Source organism: Entelurus aequoreus, linkage group LG13 (genome assembly GCF_033978785.1).
Source record: "Entelurus aequoreus isolate RoL-2023_Sb linkage group LG13, RoL_Eaeq_v1.1, whole genome shotgun sequence".
Classification (NCBI taxonomy): Eukaryota; Metazoa; Chordata; class Actinopteri; order Syngnathiformes; family Syngnathidae; genus Entelurus; species Entelurus aequoreus.
The window spans coordinates 65,335,825-65,351,295 of record NC_084743.1 but is presented as its reverse complement, the minus strand read 5'-3'; the positions used below and the strand labels follow the sequence as shown (position 1 = coordinate 65,351,295).

At 38.4% G+C, this 15,471-nt stretch overlaps 1 protein-coding gene across 2 annotated transcripts in view; it reads right to left on the bottom strand.

Moving 5' to 3' along the window:
• veph1 (ventricular zone expressed PH domain-containing 1) overlaps positions 1-15,471 on the bottom strand; it is a 251,566-nt gene that overhangs the window by 235,607 nt on the left and 488 nt on the right. The window lies entirely within an intron of this gene.

Genomic DNA, 15,471 nt, shown 5'->3' with positions numbered 1-15,471 from the left:
ATCAGCGACCAAAAGTTGCGAACTTTATCATCGATGTTCTCTACTAAATCCTTTCAGCAAAAATATGGCAATATCGCGAAATGATCAAGTATGACACATAGAATGGATCTGCTATTCCCGTTTAAATTAAAAAAAATCATTTCAGTAGGCCTTTAAGACAATAACAATTTGACAATGGGGGTTTGTTCTCCGGGGAATTCTGCCTGTGGCCTGATGTGCTTGGTATGTCAGCATACATGCTGCAGTATGGTCGCCTCAAGTCAAACATTTGTGGCTCTTGTTGCTGATTATTGGAAAGTTATAGGTCAACCTGAGAAATATGCAGCCACACGGGTTAATAAAAGAGTGAACGTGACGCTGAATTTGCTGCCGTGCATCTCTACTTAGAAATGCCTATTTTGAAACATGCATGCATGATTTATAAACATATTTTTTTGTGTAAATGCTCAGAAGGCCAGCTGGCAGCTTTGAGTTAGCATGCGGCCCGACTACTACGCTACATTGTCTGTGATTGTCTGGTTACCAAGTTGTAACCAGCATCTTGCCCAAAGTCAGCTGGGATAGGCTCCAGCTCACACGTGACCTTAAACAGGATGCACGGAGAAATATGAATGAGCAAGTCATGTGTAACACGTAGCGATAGGTACCAATTTCAGTACTTTTATAGATACCAACCGAATTCCGTCGGTACTACTGGGTACCGATTCACGTAAAATTCAAAAGGTACCGTTTTTCGATGCTTCGTTTCACGTGACCGGTTGCAGACTCTGTACTGGCTTAAAAAGCACTTGGCGGGAAAACAGGCGTATTCGTAGCGAACTGCCTCTAGATCAGGGGTCACCAACGTGGTGCCCGCGGGCACCAGGTAGCCCGTAAGGACCAGATGAGTAGCCCGCTGGCCTGTTCTAAAAATAGCTCAAATAGCAGCACTTACCAGTGAGCTGCCTCTATTTTTTAAATTTTATTTATTTACTGGCAAGCTGGTCTCGCTTTGCTCGACATTTTTAATTCTAAGAGAGACAAAACTCAAATAGAATTTGAAAATCCAAGAAAATATTTTAAAGACTTGGTCTTCACTAACTGACAAAGAAACAGATAACAGATTTGGTGTCCAGTTCAAAGTGTGACATGATTTATTTAAAAATTTGAGAGTTGACTTTTGTATTTTACATGAGTTATTATTTTTACAAACATGGTGCAAAGTAATTAATGATTTGTTAAAAAAATGTTAGTGGCTAGCTAGTTAAAATGGGATATTGTGATTTCACAAGACTGTCTTAGAAGTGATCATTTTAAAATGTTCAATTTGAAAAATGTGCACTTAGAGAAAATATAAAAATAAAGTGTTGCATATTGATATTTATCTGTTTCTATATATATTTATTGTGAGAAATCATTAAGATGATCAGTGTTTCCACAAAGATAAATATCATTAATTATTAATAATAACACAGAGTTTAAGGTAAATTGAGCAAATTGGCTATTTCTGGCAATTTGTTTAAGTGTGTATCAAACTGGTAGCCCTTCGCATTAATTAGTACCCAAGAAGTAGCTCTTGGTTTCAAAAAGGTTGGTGACCCCTGCTCTAGATAATCTTGCAATGTTCCTAGCCAAAACAACAAGTATGACTGATAAAAAGCACTCAAAAGTTAGTTCCTATTTTTCAAAATGTACTAGCTCAATGCTAATTTTCAGTGTGTATGCCATATACATGCTACTGATTAGCAAGTTTACATGGCAATTTCAACACTTACAAATTTGGTAATCAAAACTACAAATAAGATGCACGTTACAATTAAATATCTGGTGTGTAATACGTATGATACTTACACTCCAAACACTTTTTAAGGTGCAACAAAAGACAAGACTGGCACATTCAACTTAATGGCAAAGACTACTTCCTGACTAGGAAACACACTGTAGCCTTAGGCTGGGCGATATAGTCTAAAATGTATATCATGATATACATTGCAACCTGCTGCGATAACAATATATATCACCATACATTATTTTGTACGTAAATGACCACTTAATTATTTCAAATCTGGTTTCAAATGTTCCTAATTTTGTTGCTGACGTATGCAGTAACATACTGCGTCATTTTAGGCAACTTCAACCCTAGACTAACACCCTCCCCCCCTCCACATCCCACCTCCCCAGATTGTAAATAATCAAATGTATGTACTTGTTTTTATGCTTTCTGAGCTCACTATGTTCACTGCTCGCTGTACATATCCTACGAAGTCAGACCTACACTATTTCAATGTTCATTTCTCAGATGACTGAAGTGCTGATATCAACCAAACCTAAACCCCCCCGCCCCAACCCCACCACCCCTCCACATCCCACCCCCCGGATTGTAAATAATGTAAATAATTCAATGTATATACTCTGATGATTAACTTGTGTGATGACTGCATTATGCTGATAGTATATATTTGTACCATGATTTGATTTACGTGGACCCCAACTTAAACAAGTTGAAAAACGTATCCGGGTGTTACCATTTAGTGGTCAATTGTACGGAATATGTACTGTACTGTACAATCTTCTAATAAAAGTTTCAATCAATCAATCAATTCTGATTGTATAATTTTTCTCCAAATTATTTTTAATTATTTTCCGCTACATGATTTATTTTGCTCGCCTCGTTCTTAATAAAAACACTCTCCCCTGCACGTCGCTATACCTTTCTCTGCATCCCGGGGTCACGCCAGTAGCGGTCATGCATGACAGTGACAGCCAGCTGGTGCGGATGTGTGATAACGCGTTGTGTGAACCTTATTTCCCGTAGCCTTAAGGTGGACAATGAGTTGACAACTTTTGCCTTTTAGCTCAGTCAATGTTCACTGACTTTCTTTTAATGCATTTCTGACTAAAACTGCAGAGTAATCCTTCAAAATGTGGTCTAAAAACAAACGTCACACAATTGGTGGCATTAAGTCGAATTGGTGTTCTAAACAAGTAAAATTCTGAGCCATATTCATTCATTCATAAATCTTCTACTGCCTAACCCAGGGGTCGGCAACCCAAAATGTTGAAAGAGCCATATTTGACCAAAAATACAAAATAGTAATCTGTCTGGAGCAGCAAAAAATTTAAAGATTTATATAAGTGTTATAATTATGGCAAAACATGATGTAAGTGGCTAATTAGCTATATTAGCCTACTATCAAAATGACTATGTGTCGCAGGCTGACGCAAATTTTTGTTGACAGAAATGTTGAAATGTAATATTTATTCTACACATTTTTACAACATTGGAAAACATTAGTAAAACTTCTCAGAGGGTGAGATAACTCCTGGAAATTACTGGCTTCGAATGGCCAAATGTAAATATGTGTGTGTCCAAGTTGTCGTCAGCGAGCGCCTGGTGGCCGGGCTTGCCACGGAGCCCGGCCGGGCACAGCCCGAAGAAGCTACGTGGACACACCATCTTCTCTGCCACGTGGGCCCACCACCCGCGGTCGGAACCAGTGGGGTCGGGTGCGCTGCCAAGTGGATGGCAGTGAAAGTGGAGGCTCCGGACGGACCAATTCGGGGCAGCAGAGGCTGACTTTCGGGACGTGGAACGTCTCTACGCTGGTGGGGAAGGAGCCTGAGCTGGTGCGAGAGGTGGAGCGCTACCGGTTGGATCTGGTGGGGCTTACCTCTACGCATAGCAAGGGCTCTGAAACCACACTCCTGGACAAGGGATGGACCTTGTTCACTTCTGGAGTTGCTCAGGGCGTGAGGGCACAGGCGGGTGTGGGGATACTCACGAGTCCCCGGCTGAGTGCCTGTACGTTGGAGTTCACCCCAGTGGACAAGAGGGTCGCCTCCCTTCGCCTTAGGGTTGGAGGGGGGAAAACTCTGACTGTTGTTTGTGCATACGCACCAAACAGGAGTTCAGAGTATTCAGCCTTCTTGGATACCTTGCATGGGGTCCTGTATGGGGCGCCGGCAGGGGATTCCATAGTCTTGCTGGGGGACTTCAACGCGCACGTGGGCAATGACAGTGATACTTGGACTGGCGTGATTGGGAGGAACGGTCTCCCTGATCTGAACCTGAGTGGTGGATTGTTATTGGACTTCTGTGCTAGTCACGGACTTGCGATAACAAACACCATGTTCAAGCATAAGGATGCTCATAGGTGTACCTGGTACCAGAGCACCCTAGGCCAAAGATCAATGATCGATTTTGTAATCGTATCAGCTGATCTGAGGCCGTATGTTTTGGACACTCGGGTGAAGAGAGGGGCTGAACTGTCAACTGATCACCATCTGGTGGTGAGTTGGGTTAGATGGCGGGGGAAACCTCTGGACAGACCTGGCAAACCCAAGCGTGTAGTGCGGGTGAACTGGGAACGTTTGGAGGAGTCCTCTGTCCGGAAGGACTTCAACTCCCACCTCCGGCGGGACTTCTCTGCCATCCCTGTGGAGGTTGGGGACATTGAACAGGAATGGGCAATGTTCAAAGCCTCTATTGCTAAAGCTGCAGCTGCGAGCTGTGGTCAGAAGGTCTTAGGTGCCTCAAGGGGCGGTAACCCTCGAACACCCTGGTGGACAGTGGTGGTCAGGGAAGCCGTCCGACTGAAGAAGGAGTCCTACCGGGGTATGTTATCCCGGGGGACTCCGGAGGCAGTTGCAAGGTACCGACGGGCCCGAAGGGCAGCGGCCGTGGCTGTGGACGAGGCTAAGCAGAGGGTGTGGGAGCAGTTCGGGGAATCCATGGAGAAGGACTATCGGGCGGCACCAAAGCTGTTCTGGAAGACCATACGGCACCTCAGGAGGGGGAAGCAGGGAACCATCCAAGCTGTGTACGGCAAGGATGGGACTTTGCTGACTTCAAGTGAGGAAGTCGTAGGGCGTTGGAAAGAGCACTTTGAGGAACTCCTGAACCCAAATACATCAGACACACCCTCCCTGATAGGAGCAGGGCCTGAGGATGATGGGGGATCGACGTCGATCTCTCGGGGTGAAGTCACTGAGGTAGTTAGACAACTCCACAGTGGCAAAGCTCCGGGGGTTGACGAGATCCGTCCAGAAATGCTGAAGGCTCTGGGTGTTGATGGGCTGTCTTGGTTGATACGCCTTTTCAACATTGCGTGGAAGTCTGGGACAGTGCCGAGGGAGTGGCAGACTGGGGTGGTGGTTCCCCTTTTCAAAAAGGGGGACCAGAGGGTGTGTGCTAATTACAGGGGTATCACACTACTCAGCCTCCCTGGGAAAGTTTACGCCAAGGTACTGGAAAGGAGGGTCCGGCCGATAGTCGAACCTCAGATTCAAGAGGAGCAATGTGGATTCCGTCCTGGTCGTGGAACAACTGACCAACTCTTCACGCTTGCGGGAATCCTGGAGAGGGCCTGGGAGTATGCCTATCCAGTCTACATGTGTTTTGTGGATTTGGAGAAGGCGTATGACCGCGTCCCTCGGGAGATCTTGTGGGAGGTGCTGAGGGAGTACGGAGTGAGGGGAACCCTGCTGAGGGCCATCCAATCTCTGTACAACCAAAGCGAGAGTTGTGTCCGGGTGCTTGGATGTAAGTCGGATCCGTTTCCAGTGGGGGTTGGTCTCCGCCAGGGCTGCGCTCTGTCACCTATCCTGTTTGTGATTTTCATGGACAGGATTTCTAGGCGGAGTCGTGGCCATGGCGGAGAGGGTATACGTCTCGGGGGGCTAAAGGTTGCATCACTGCTGTTTGCAGATGATGTGGTCCTGATGGCACCTTCGGTTCGTGACCTTCAGCTCTCACTGGATCGGTTCGCAGCCGAGTGTTCAGCGGCTGGAATGAGGATCAGCATCTCCAAATCTGAGGCCATGGTTCTCAGCAGGAAACCGATGGTTTGTACAGTCCGGGTAGGGGACAGGACTCTGTCCCAGGTGGAGGAGTTTAAGTATCTCGGGGTCTTGTTCACGAGTGAGGGAAAGATGGAGAAGGAAATCAGCCGGAGAATCGGAGCAGCTGGGGCAGTATTGCAGTCTCTCTGCCGCACTGTTGTGACGAAACGGGAGCTGAGCCAGAAGGCAAAGCTCTCGGTCTACCGAGCTATCTACATTCCTACTCTCACCTATGGTCATGAAGTGTGGGTAATGACCGAAAGAATAAGATCGCGGATACAAGCGGCCGAAATGAGTTTCCTCAGAAGGGTGGCTGGCATCTCCCTTAGAGATAGGGTGAGAAGTGCAGTCACCCGAGAGAGACTCGGAGTAGAGCCGCTGCTCCTTCGCTTGGAAAGGAGCCAGCTTAGGTGGTTCGGGCATCTCGTGCGGATGCCTCACGAGCGTCTCCCTAGGGAGGTCCTGGTTGCACGTCCCACTGGGAGGAGGCCCCCCGGCAGGCCAAGGACCAGATGGGGGGATTACATCTCCTCTCTGGCCTGGGAACGCTTCGGGATTCCCCAGGAGGAAGTCGCAAATGTTGCTCTGGAGAGGGAAGTCTGGGGGTCTTTGCTGGAGCTGCTGTCCCCGCGACCCGATTCCGGATAAGCGGTTGAAGATGGATGGATGGATGGATGGACATTTTTACAACATTGGAAAACATTAGTAAAACTTCTCAGAGGGTGAGATAACTCCTGGAAATTACTGGCTTCGAATGGCCAAATGTAAATATGTGTGTGTCCAAGTTGAAGGAAACGGCAGGCTGTCTTCTTCTAATGGATTTATTACAATCTTTGCAAGCTGGCTAACGTTTGCTGTGGTCTGGAACAACACGGCACACTAACAACTATCAGAAATGCAGCCGATATTACATATAGATAATGTGTCATGAGACATGCACATATATATTAACATAAGTAAAGGAAATTAAATGATCTCAAATATACCTAAAAATGAGGCACAATGATGCAATATGTACTAAAGCTAGCCTAAATAGCATGTTAGCATTGATTAACTTGCAGTCATGCAGTGAACAAATATGCCTGATTAGCACTCCATAACCAGTCAATAACATCAACAAAGTTCACCTTTGTGCATTCATGCACAGTATAAAACGTTTGGTGGACAAAATGAGACAAAGAAGGAGTGGCATAAAACACGTCTCTCTGCGGCAGCGTCGGAGAAAGTTATACACGTAAACAAACTGTTGGGTCACAGTCCACACAACGGTGAGTTCAAGGGCCACCAAATACTCTTATCAGTGAAGCATACACACAACCATATTAAACAGTGGGCTTTCTCTTTTTAGTAAAGCTTTTAGTTAATTAATGCACCTTTTAACTATCATTTTTATCATTTTTCACTTTGTATCATTTTTTATTTTATTTTTATGTAATTGTTCTTTTACTTGACCTATGTTCTGTACAGCACTTTGTGATTTTATCTGTGGAAAGCACTTTAGAAATAACATTGACTTACTTACTTAAGCGGTAGAAAATGGATGGATGGACTTAATTACTTTCTAACAATTAGGAAGGTTTGTGTCATGTTTGTCCTCTTACAGAAACCATATTACAACAAAAAATATATTTTTCACCCCTTTTTTTTCCCATTTCCAAACATTTTTGAAAAAGCTCCATGGAGCCACCAGAGCGGCGCTCAAGAGCCACATGAGGGTTGCTGACCCCCGGCCTAACCTGTTAAAGGTCACAGGTGAGTTGGAGCCTATCCCAGGCAACTTTACACCCTGGACTGGTCTTCAGTCTAGGCCAGGACACAAGCATTCACACTCACATTCACACCCACGGACAATTTAGAATCCATAATTAACCTAACATTCATGTTTTGGGACAATGGGTGGAAGTGGTAGTAAACACGCGAGCACAGGGAGAAGATGGAGAAGTCCACATGGAGAAGTCTGAGCTGAGATTCAAATCTAGAACCACATGACCGTGAGGCAGACTTGTTAACCACCGTGCTGAACCTGAACTAAATGTCCACAGTGTGGCATCACAGCATGGTAATAATGCTAATACATGATATGCTACATTCAAGGGCTGTGTCAGGCTGTGGGACGTTGGAAAACTGTGATGTCACTGATCCAACCAATTACAAGAATGGTGACAATGAAAACTCCGCAAAGAGACTTCCTTACTCTAAGTTGCAAAGAAGCACTGTGTGTGTGCGTGTGTGTGTGTGTGTGTGTGTGTGTGTGTGTGCTTGTGTTTGTTCTTGTATTTCTACCCTTCTTGAGACATCAACAAGGAAAAGTACCTTCCATTTGAGGACCGGTGAACAAGTTAGGACATAAATCATGGTCCCAATACGGAAAATCATTGTATCTAATAGAGAATGTCTCATTTGCACCCCTGGTGGTGAAGTCTATCAAAATTAACGTGGTCCCAAAAAGGAGGGATTTTTCAAATTGACTGTGTGTCGGGTTTAAAAGTGCTCCCCCTCTGGTCAACATATGAAATAACAAATGTGTGTAAGAAATTGAAATGTGCCGCCTTTGGCCAAAATGTATTTAAAAAAATAAAAATTATATTTATATAGAGACATACTGTAATAACTTGAAGTAAATAATGAAGATTAAAAACCAATTACAAAAAAAATTAAAAAAAAAATTTTTAAACTAAAAGCTTACCTTTTTTATATTTACATCGTATGTATATATCATTAATGTTGTAAATACAAATCTTTATATATCTAGAAAGGGTGGTCGTAAAGAGGTAGACATTTTCTGAGGTCTCAAGAAGGTGACAAATACAAGAACGTGTATGTGTGTGTGTGTGTTATGCAGGACGAAAGAGAAAGTTCTCCATTATTTATGCTCTCAATTTGCAGCTGTGAAGCAACGATTAGGGATTTGACACCTTCAAGAGCTGTAAAAAGTAATACAAGTAAGACTGAGCACAGTAGAGGGTAAAATAATTGTTTCTCTGAGTTATTATGATAGAACCTCATGTTATATGTACATACATACATACATACATAGATATATACTAGAGGTGAGGGAAATAATCGATTTCGAGATGCATCGTAATTGGACTGCATATACATATATATATATATATATACATATATATACACATATATATATATATATATATATATATATATATATATATATATATATATATATATATATATATATATATATATATACATACATATATATATACACATATATATATATATATATATATACATACATATATATATACACATATATATATATATATATATATATATATATATATATATATAATATATATATATATATATATATATAATATATATATATATATATATATATATATATATATATATATATATATATATATATATATATATATATATATATATATATATATATATATATATATATATATATATATATATATATATATATATATACAAAAGTTTGGGGTCACCCAAACAATTTTGTGGAATAGCCTTCATTTCTAAGAACAAGAATAGACTGTCGAGTTTCAGATGAAAGTTCTCTTTTTCTGGCCATTTTGAGCGTTTAATTGACCCCACAAATGTGATGCTCCAGAAACTCAATCTGCTCAAAGGAAGGTCAGTTTTGTAGCTTCTGTAACGAGCTAAACTGTTTTCAGATGTGTGAACATGATTGCACAAGGGTTTTCTAATCATCAATTAGCCTTCTGAGCCAATGAGCAAACACATTGTACCATTAGAACACTGGAGTGATAGTTGCTGGAAATGGGCCTCTATACACCTATGTAGATATTGCACCAAAAACCAGACATTTGCAGCTAGAATAGTCATATACCACATTAGCAATGTATAGAGTGTATTTCTTTAAAGTTAAGACTAGTTTAAAGTTATCTTCATTGAAAAGTACAGTGCTTTTCCTTCAAAAATAAGGACATTTCAATGTGACCCCAAACTTTTGAACGGTAGTGTATGTATATATATATATATATTAGAGCTGCAACTAATAATTAATTTGACAATCGATTAATCTGTCGATTATTACTTCGATTAATCGATTAATAATCGGATAAAAGAGACAAACTACATTTCTATCCTATCCAGTATTTTATTGGAAAAAAACAGCATACTGGCACCATACTTATTTTGATTATTGTTTCTCAGCTGTTTGTAAATGTTGCAGTTTATAAATAAAGGTTTATTTAAAAAAAAAAACCTTTTTTTTTTTTTTTTTTTTTTAATTACTTTTTTTTTTTTTTAAACCCTCTGCGCATGCGCATAGCATAGATCCAACGAATCGATGACTAAATTAATCGGCAACTATTTTAATAATTGATTTTAATCGGTTAGTTGTTGCAGCCCTAAAATATATATATATATATACATATATATATATATATATATATATATACATACATATATATATATATATATATATATATATATATATATATATATATATATATATATATATATATATATATACATACATATATATATATATATATGTATATATATACATACATATATATATATATATATATATATACATATATATATATATATATATATATGTATGTATATATATATACTGTATATATATATATATATATATATATATATATATACACATACATATTATATATATATATATATATATATATATATATATATATATATATATATATATATATATATATATATATATATATATATATATATATATATATATATATATATATATATATATATATATATATACTGTATATATATATATATATATATATATATATATATATATATATATATATATATATATATATATATATATATATATATCCGAGCCGATAGTAATTTTGTTTTTGCATTGTCGACTCCGAGAGGGATGAATCACAAAAAATGATTGCATTAATCACGCAAAATAATAGAATGGGGAATGACACAATATGTTACTGCATATGTCAGCAGACTAATTAAGAGCCTTTGTTGCTTACTTACTACTAAAAAACAAGTTGTCTAGTAAGTTCACTATTTTATTTAAGGACAAAATTGTTCTTCGATTGCAATAATAAACATATGTTTAATGTACCGTAAGATTTTTTGTTAAACTAAATCCAATAATGCCTTTTTTGTAGTCCCCTTTATTTAGAAAAGCATCGAAAAGTATCAAAAAGTATCAAAATACATTTTGGTACCGGTACCAAAATATTGGTATCGAGACAATGGCATAAGGCACAAGTGTTTCGATTTTGAGGGCTGATCCGGATCAAATTCTGGATTCAGGCCTTTTTTCTATTGGAAGATAGGGCTTGGCGGCGGAGAGCTTTTCTAGTTATTTTTGATTGCATATTGTGTATTTTATGTTCCAGTCAGTACTTAAGCAGTGAACAGACTCTCACTAATTGCTGAGTCACGGAGCGGGAATAGCGTGAAATAAGCTCTGTTTCTTCCTACTCCTTTTCGGGTGTGTTCATTTGTTCAAATGTAAACAAAATATGATGTTCCTTATTGACAATAAGCCTGTTTGAAGCAAACTAAACCATTTCCCTTGGCTGCTCTTCTATTTTTATGTGCTTACGTGACTGCTAATCATCTATAATGGATTTAAGTCACCTGACTTACAGTATGTACAGTACAGTACAGTACAGTATCTCAGCTCCATTGTTGTCATACTCTGCTCCATAACATTATTACGGGATGGATTCTATTACCCAAATGATTTTCCAATGTGGTTGTGTAAGAATGTTTAAGTACGCGTGGGAAGGGAAAGTGCGGTGGATCAGCGTCTCACGTTCACGTGCATTTTCACACGGATTCATTATTCATGAGCTCTCTGCTGACGATAGCAGCCAAAACTCGCCGTCTCACACTTTGGAGCAGAACTGAACAATGCTGGAGCTGACAGTCAAAGTATTGCAGCTGCTCTCAAATACTGTATGATATCTTTTGGCTTGTAACTAGAGATGGCCGATATTATCAAGCCGATAAATGCTTAAACATGTAATATCGGAAATTATCGGTATCGTTTTTTTTATTATCGGTATCTTTTATTTATTTATTTTTTAAAATTAAATCAACATAAAAAACACCAGATACACTTACAATTAGTACACTAACCCAAAACACCTCCCTCCCCCATTTACACTCATTCACACAAAAGGGTTGTTTCTTTCTGTATTAATATTCTGGTTCCTACATTATATATCAATATATATCAATACAGTCTGCAAGGGATACAGTCCGTAAGCACACATGATTGTGTGTGCTGCTGGTCCACTAATAGTACTAACCTTTAACAGTTAATTTTACTCATTTTCATTAATTACTAGTTTCTATGAAACTGTTTCTATATTGTTTTACTTTCTTTTTTGTTCAAGAAAATGTTTTTAATTTATTTATCTTATTTTATTTTATTATTTTTTTTAAAAAGGACCTTATCTTCACCATACGTGGTTGGCCAAATTAGGCATAATAATGTGTTAATTCCACCACTGTATATATCGGTATCGGTTGATATCGGTATCGGTAATTAAAGAGTTGGACAATATCGGAATATCGGCAAAAAGCCATTATCGGACATCCCTACTTGTCACGTTTCTATGTTGAGTAGTAGCCTTTAATGTACATGGCCTACTGAGAACCCGTGTCCTCTGCAGTGGACATTTGTATTTTTGGCTTGTTTATTTTGTCAAGAGTTTAACTTTAAAAAAAATACAAAAACAATTCCTAAAAAATACCTAAAAAAATATTATATATATATATATATATATATATATATATATATATATATATATATATATATATATATATATATATATATATATATATATATATATATATATATACAGTACAGGTCAAAAGTTTAGACACCTTCGCATTCAATGCGTTTTCTTTATTTTCATGACTATTTACATTGTAGATTGTCACTGAAGGCATCAAAACTATGAATGAACACATGTGGAGTTATGTACTTAACACAAAAAAAGGTGAAATAACTGAAAACATGTTTTATATTCTAGTTTCTTCAAAATTGCCACCTTTTGCTCTGATTACTGCTTTGCACACTCTTGGCATTCTCTCAATGAGCTTCAAGAGGTAGTCACCTGAAATGGTTTTCACTTCAAAGGTGTGCCTTATCAGGGTTGATTAGTTTAATTTCTTTATCAATGGGGTTGGGACCATCAGTTGTGTTGGGAATCAGAAGGTGTGTTCAAACTTTTGGCCTGTATTGTATATACATATATACACATAAATATACATACAGTATATACATATATATATATATATATATATATATATATATATATATATATATATATATATATATATATATATATATATATATATATATATATATATATATATATATATATATATATATATATATATATATATATATATATATATATATATATATATATATATATATACATACATACAGTATATACATACACACATATATATATATATATATATATATATATATATATATATATACATACATACAGTATATACATACACACATATATATATATATATATATATATACATACAGTATATACATACATATATATATATACATACACATATACATACACACATATATATATATATATATATATATATATATATATATATATATATATATATATATATATATATATATATATATATATATATATATATATAATAGGGGTGTAACTGTACACAAAAATTTCGGTTCAGTACGTACCTCGGTTTAGAGGTCACGGTTCGGTTCATTTTCGGTACAGTAAGAAAACAACAAAATATGAATTTTTTGGTTATTTATTTACCAAATTTGTAAACATTGGCTTTATCCTTTTAACATTGGGAACACTATAATAATTCTGCCCACGTTAATCAACATTAAACTGCCTCAAGTTGTTGTTCAGATGAAATAAAATGACAAAACTTTTCTTCTACATATAAAAAGTGCAACATTAAACAGTTTCGAGTCAACTCATCATGCTTAATTTATTACAGCATTTGGGAAGCCTGTAGTGGATTTTTATTATGTAAATGTTATATTTCTATCAACATGTGATAGCAGGGACCCTGCCATTCAAAACTAGGCTGCTGCATTACTAATGATTAATGTAACTAAAGCTGAAAAAATGGTACAATAGCAATAGGAGAGACTATTCATCCCTGAACACCATGGAGTTCATGTAGGCTTAATGATGCACTTACATTATTATATCAACTATCAGAGACAGAAACTCTTCATTTAACATAATGTCCTTTTTTGCTGCTTCAACACAGCTCAATCAACACAGAAAAAGGTAAAGTGAAATAACAGACAGACAGGGCTTTGCTGTCCGTAACACACACACACACACACACACGCGCGTGCACACACACAAACACACACACCGCAAAATTAGCTAACGTTACGCTAAAAGCGAATTAGCCTTCACCTTAAGCCAGGACTGCGAGCCAGCGGAGCTGCCGTTTAGGTTTCTAGAAGGTCAACGGGCTCATAGTGATGTTACTAGCAGTTGACTGGGAGGTGTTTATTATAATTTGGGGAGAGTCCGCAGCCTGATGCTTACCTGCTAAACACTAAGCACTGACTACATGCGCTCTGAATACGCACTGCGTATTCAGAGCGGTAACAGGGCTGTTACCGCTCTGAATACGCACTGCTGATTGGCTGTTACCCCTCTGTTTGTAACCAATCAGATGGTTGTGTGGGCGGGACAATGCTGGGTGCTGTGTAGAGTCCTGACAGAGACAGAGGCAGAATATGTTCGTGTGGAAACTAGTTCGGTACACCTCCGAACCGAACCGAAACCCCCGTACCGAAACGGTTCAATACAAATACAGGTACCGTTACACCCCTAATATATATATATATATATATATATACATACATATATACAAATAAATGCTCAGTGGCCTAGTGGTTAGAGTGTCCGCTCTGAGATCAATAGGTCGTGAGTTCAAACCCCGGCCGAGTCATACCAAAGACTATAAAAATGGGACCCATTACCTCCCTGCTTGGCACTCAGCAGCAAGGGTTAAATCACCAAAATGATTCCTGAGTGCGGCCACCGCTGCTGCTCACTGCTCACCTCACCTCCCAGGGTGTGGAACAAGGGGATGGGTCAAATGCAGAGGTTAAATTTTTTTTAAAAAGGACCTTATCTTCACCGTACCTGGTTGTCCAAATTAGGCATAATAATGTGTTAATTCCACGACTGTATATATCAGTTGATATCGGTATCGGTAATTAAGAGTTGGACAATATCGGAATATCGGATATCGGCAAAAAGCCATTATCGGACATCCCTAGTTGTGAGTTCAAAGCCCGGCCGAGTCATACCAAAGACTATAAAAATGGGAGCCATTACCTCCCTGCTTGGCACTCAGCATCAAGGCTTGGAACTGGGGGTTAAATCACCAAAAATGATTCCCGGGCGCGGCCCCCGCTGCTGCTCACTGCTCCCCTCACCTCCCAGGGGAATTTTCTAGTTTTGAAGTTATCTGCCGTGATTTTACCACTTGGGAGTAGATTTTTGTTGTGGCCCCCGATCTAAAATTAGTTTTACACCCCTGTCGCAGACAATACTAATACATTCATTTCGGGCAAAAATATGTCGAATATGCGACGGCGTCCGCTACATC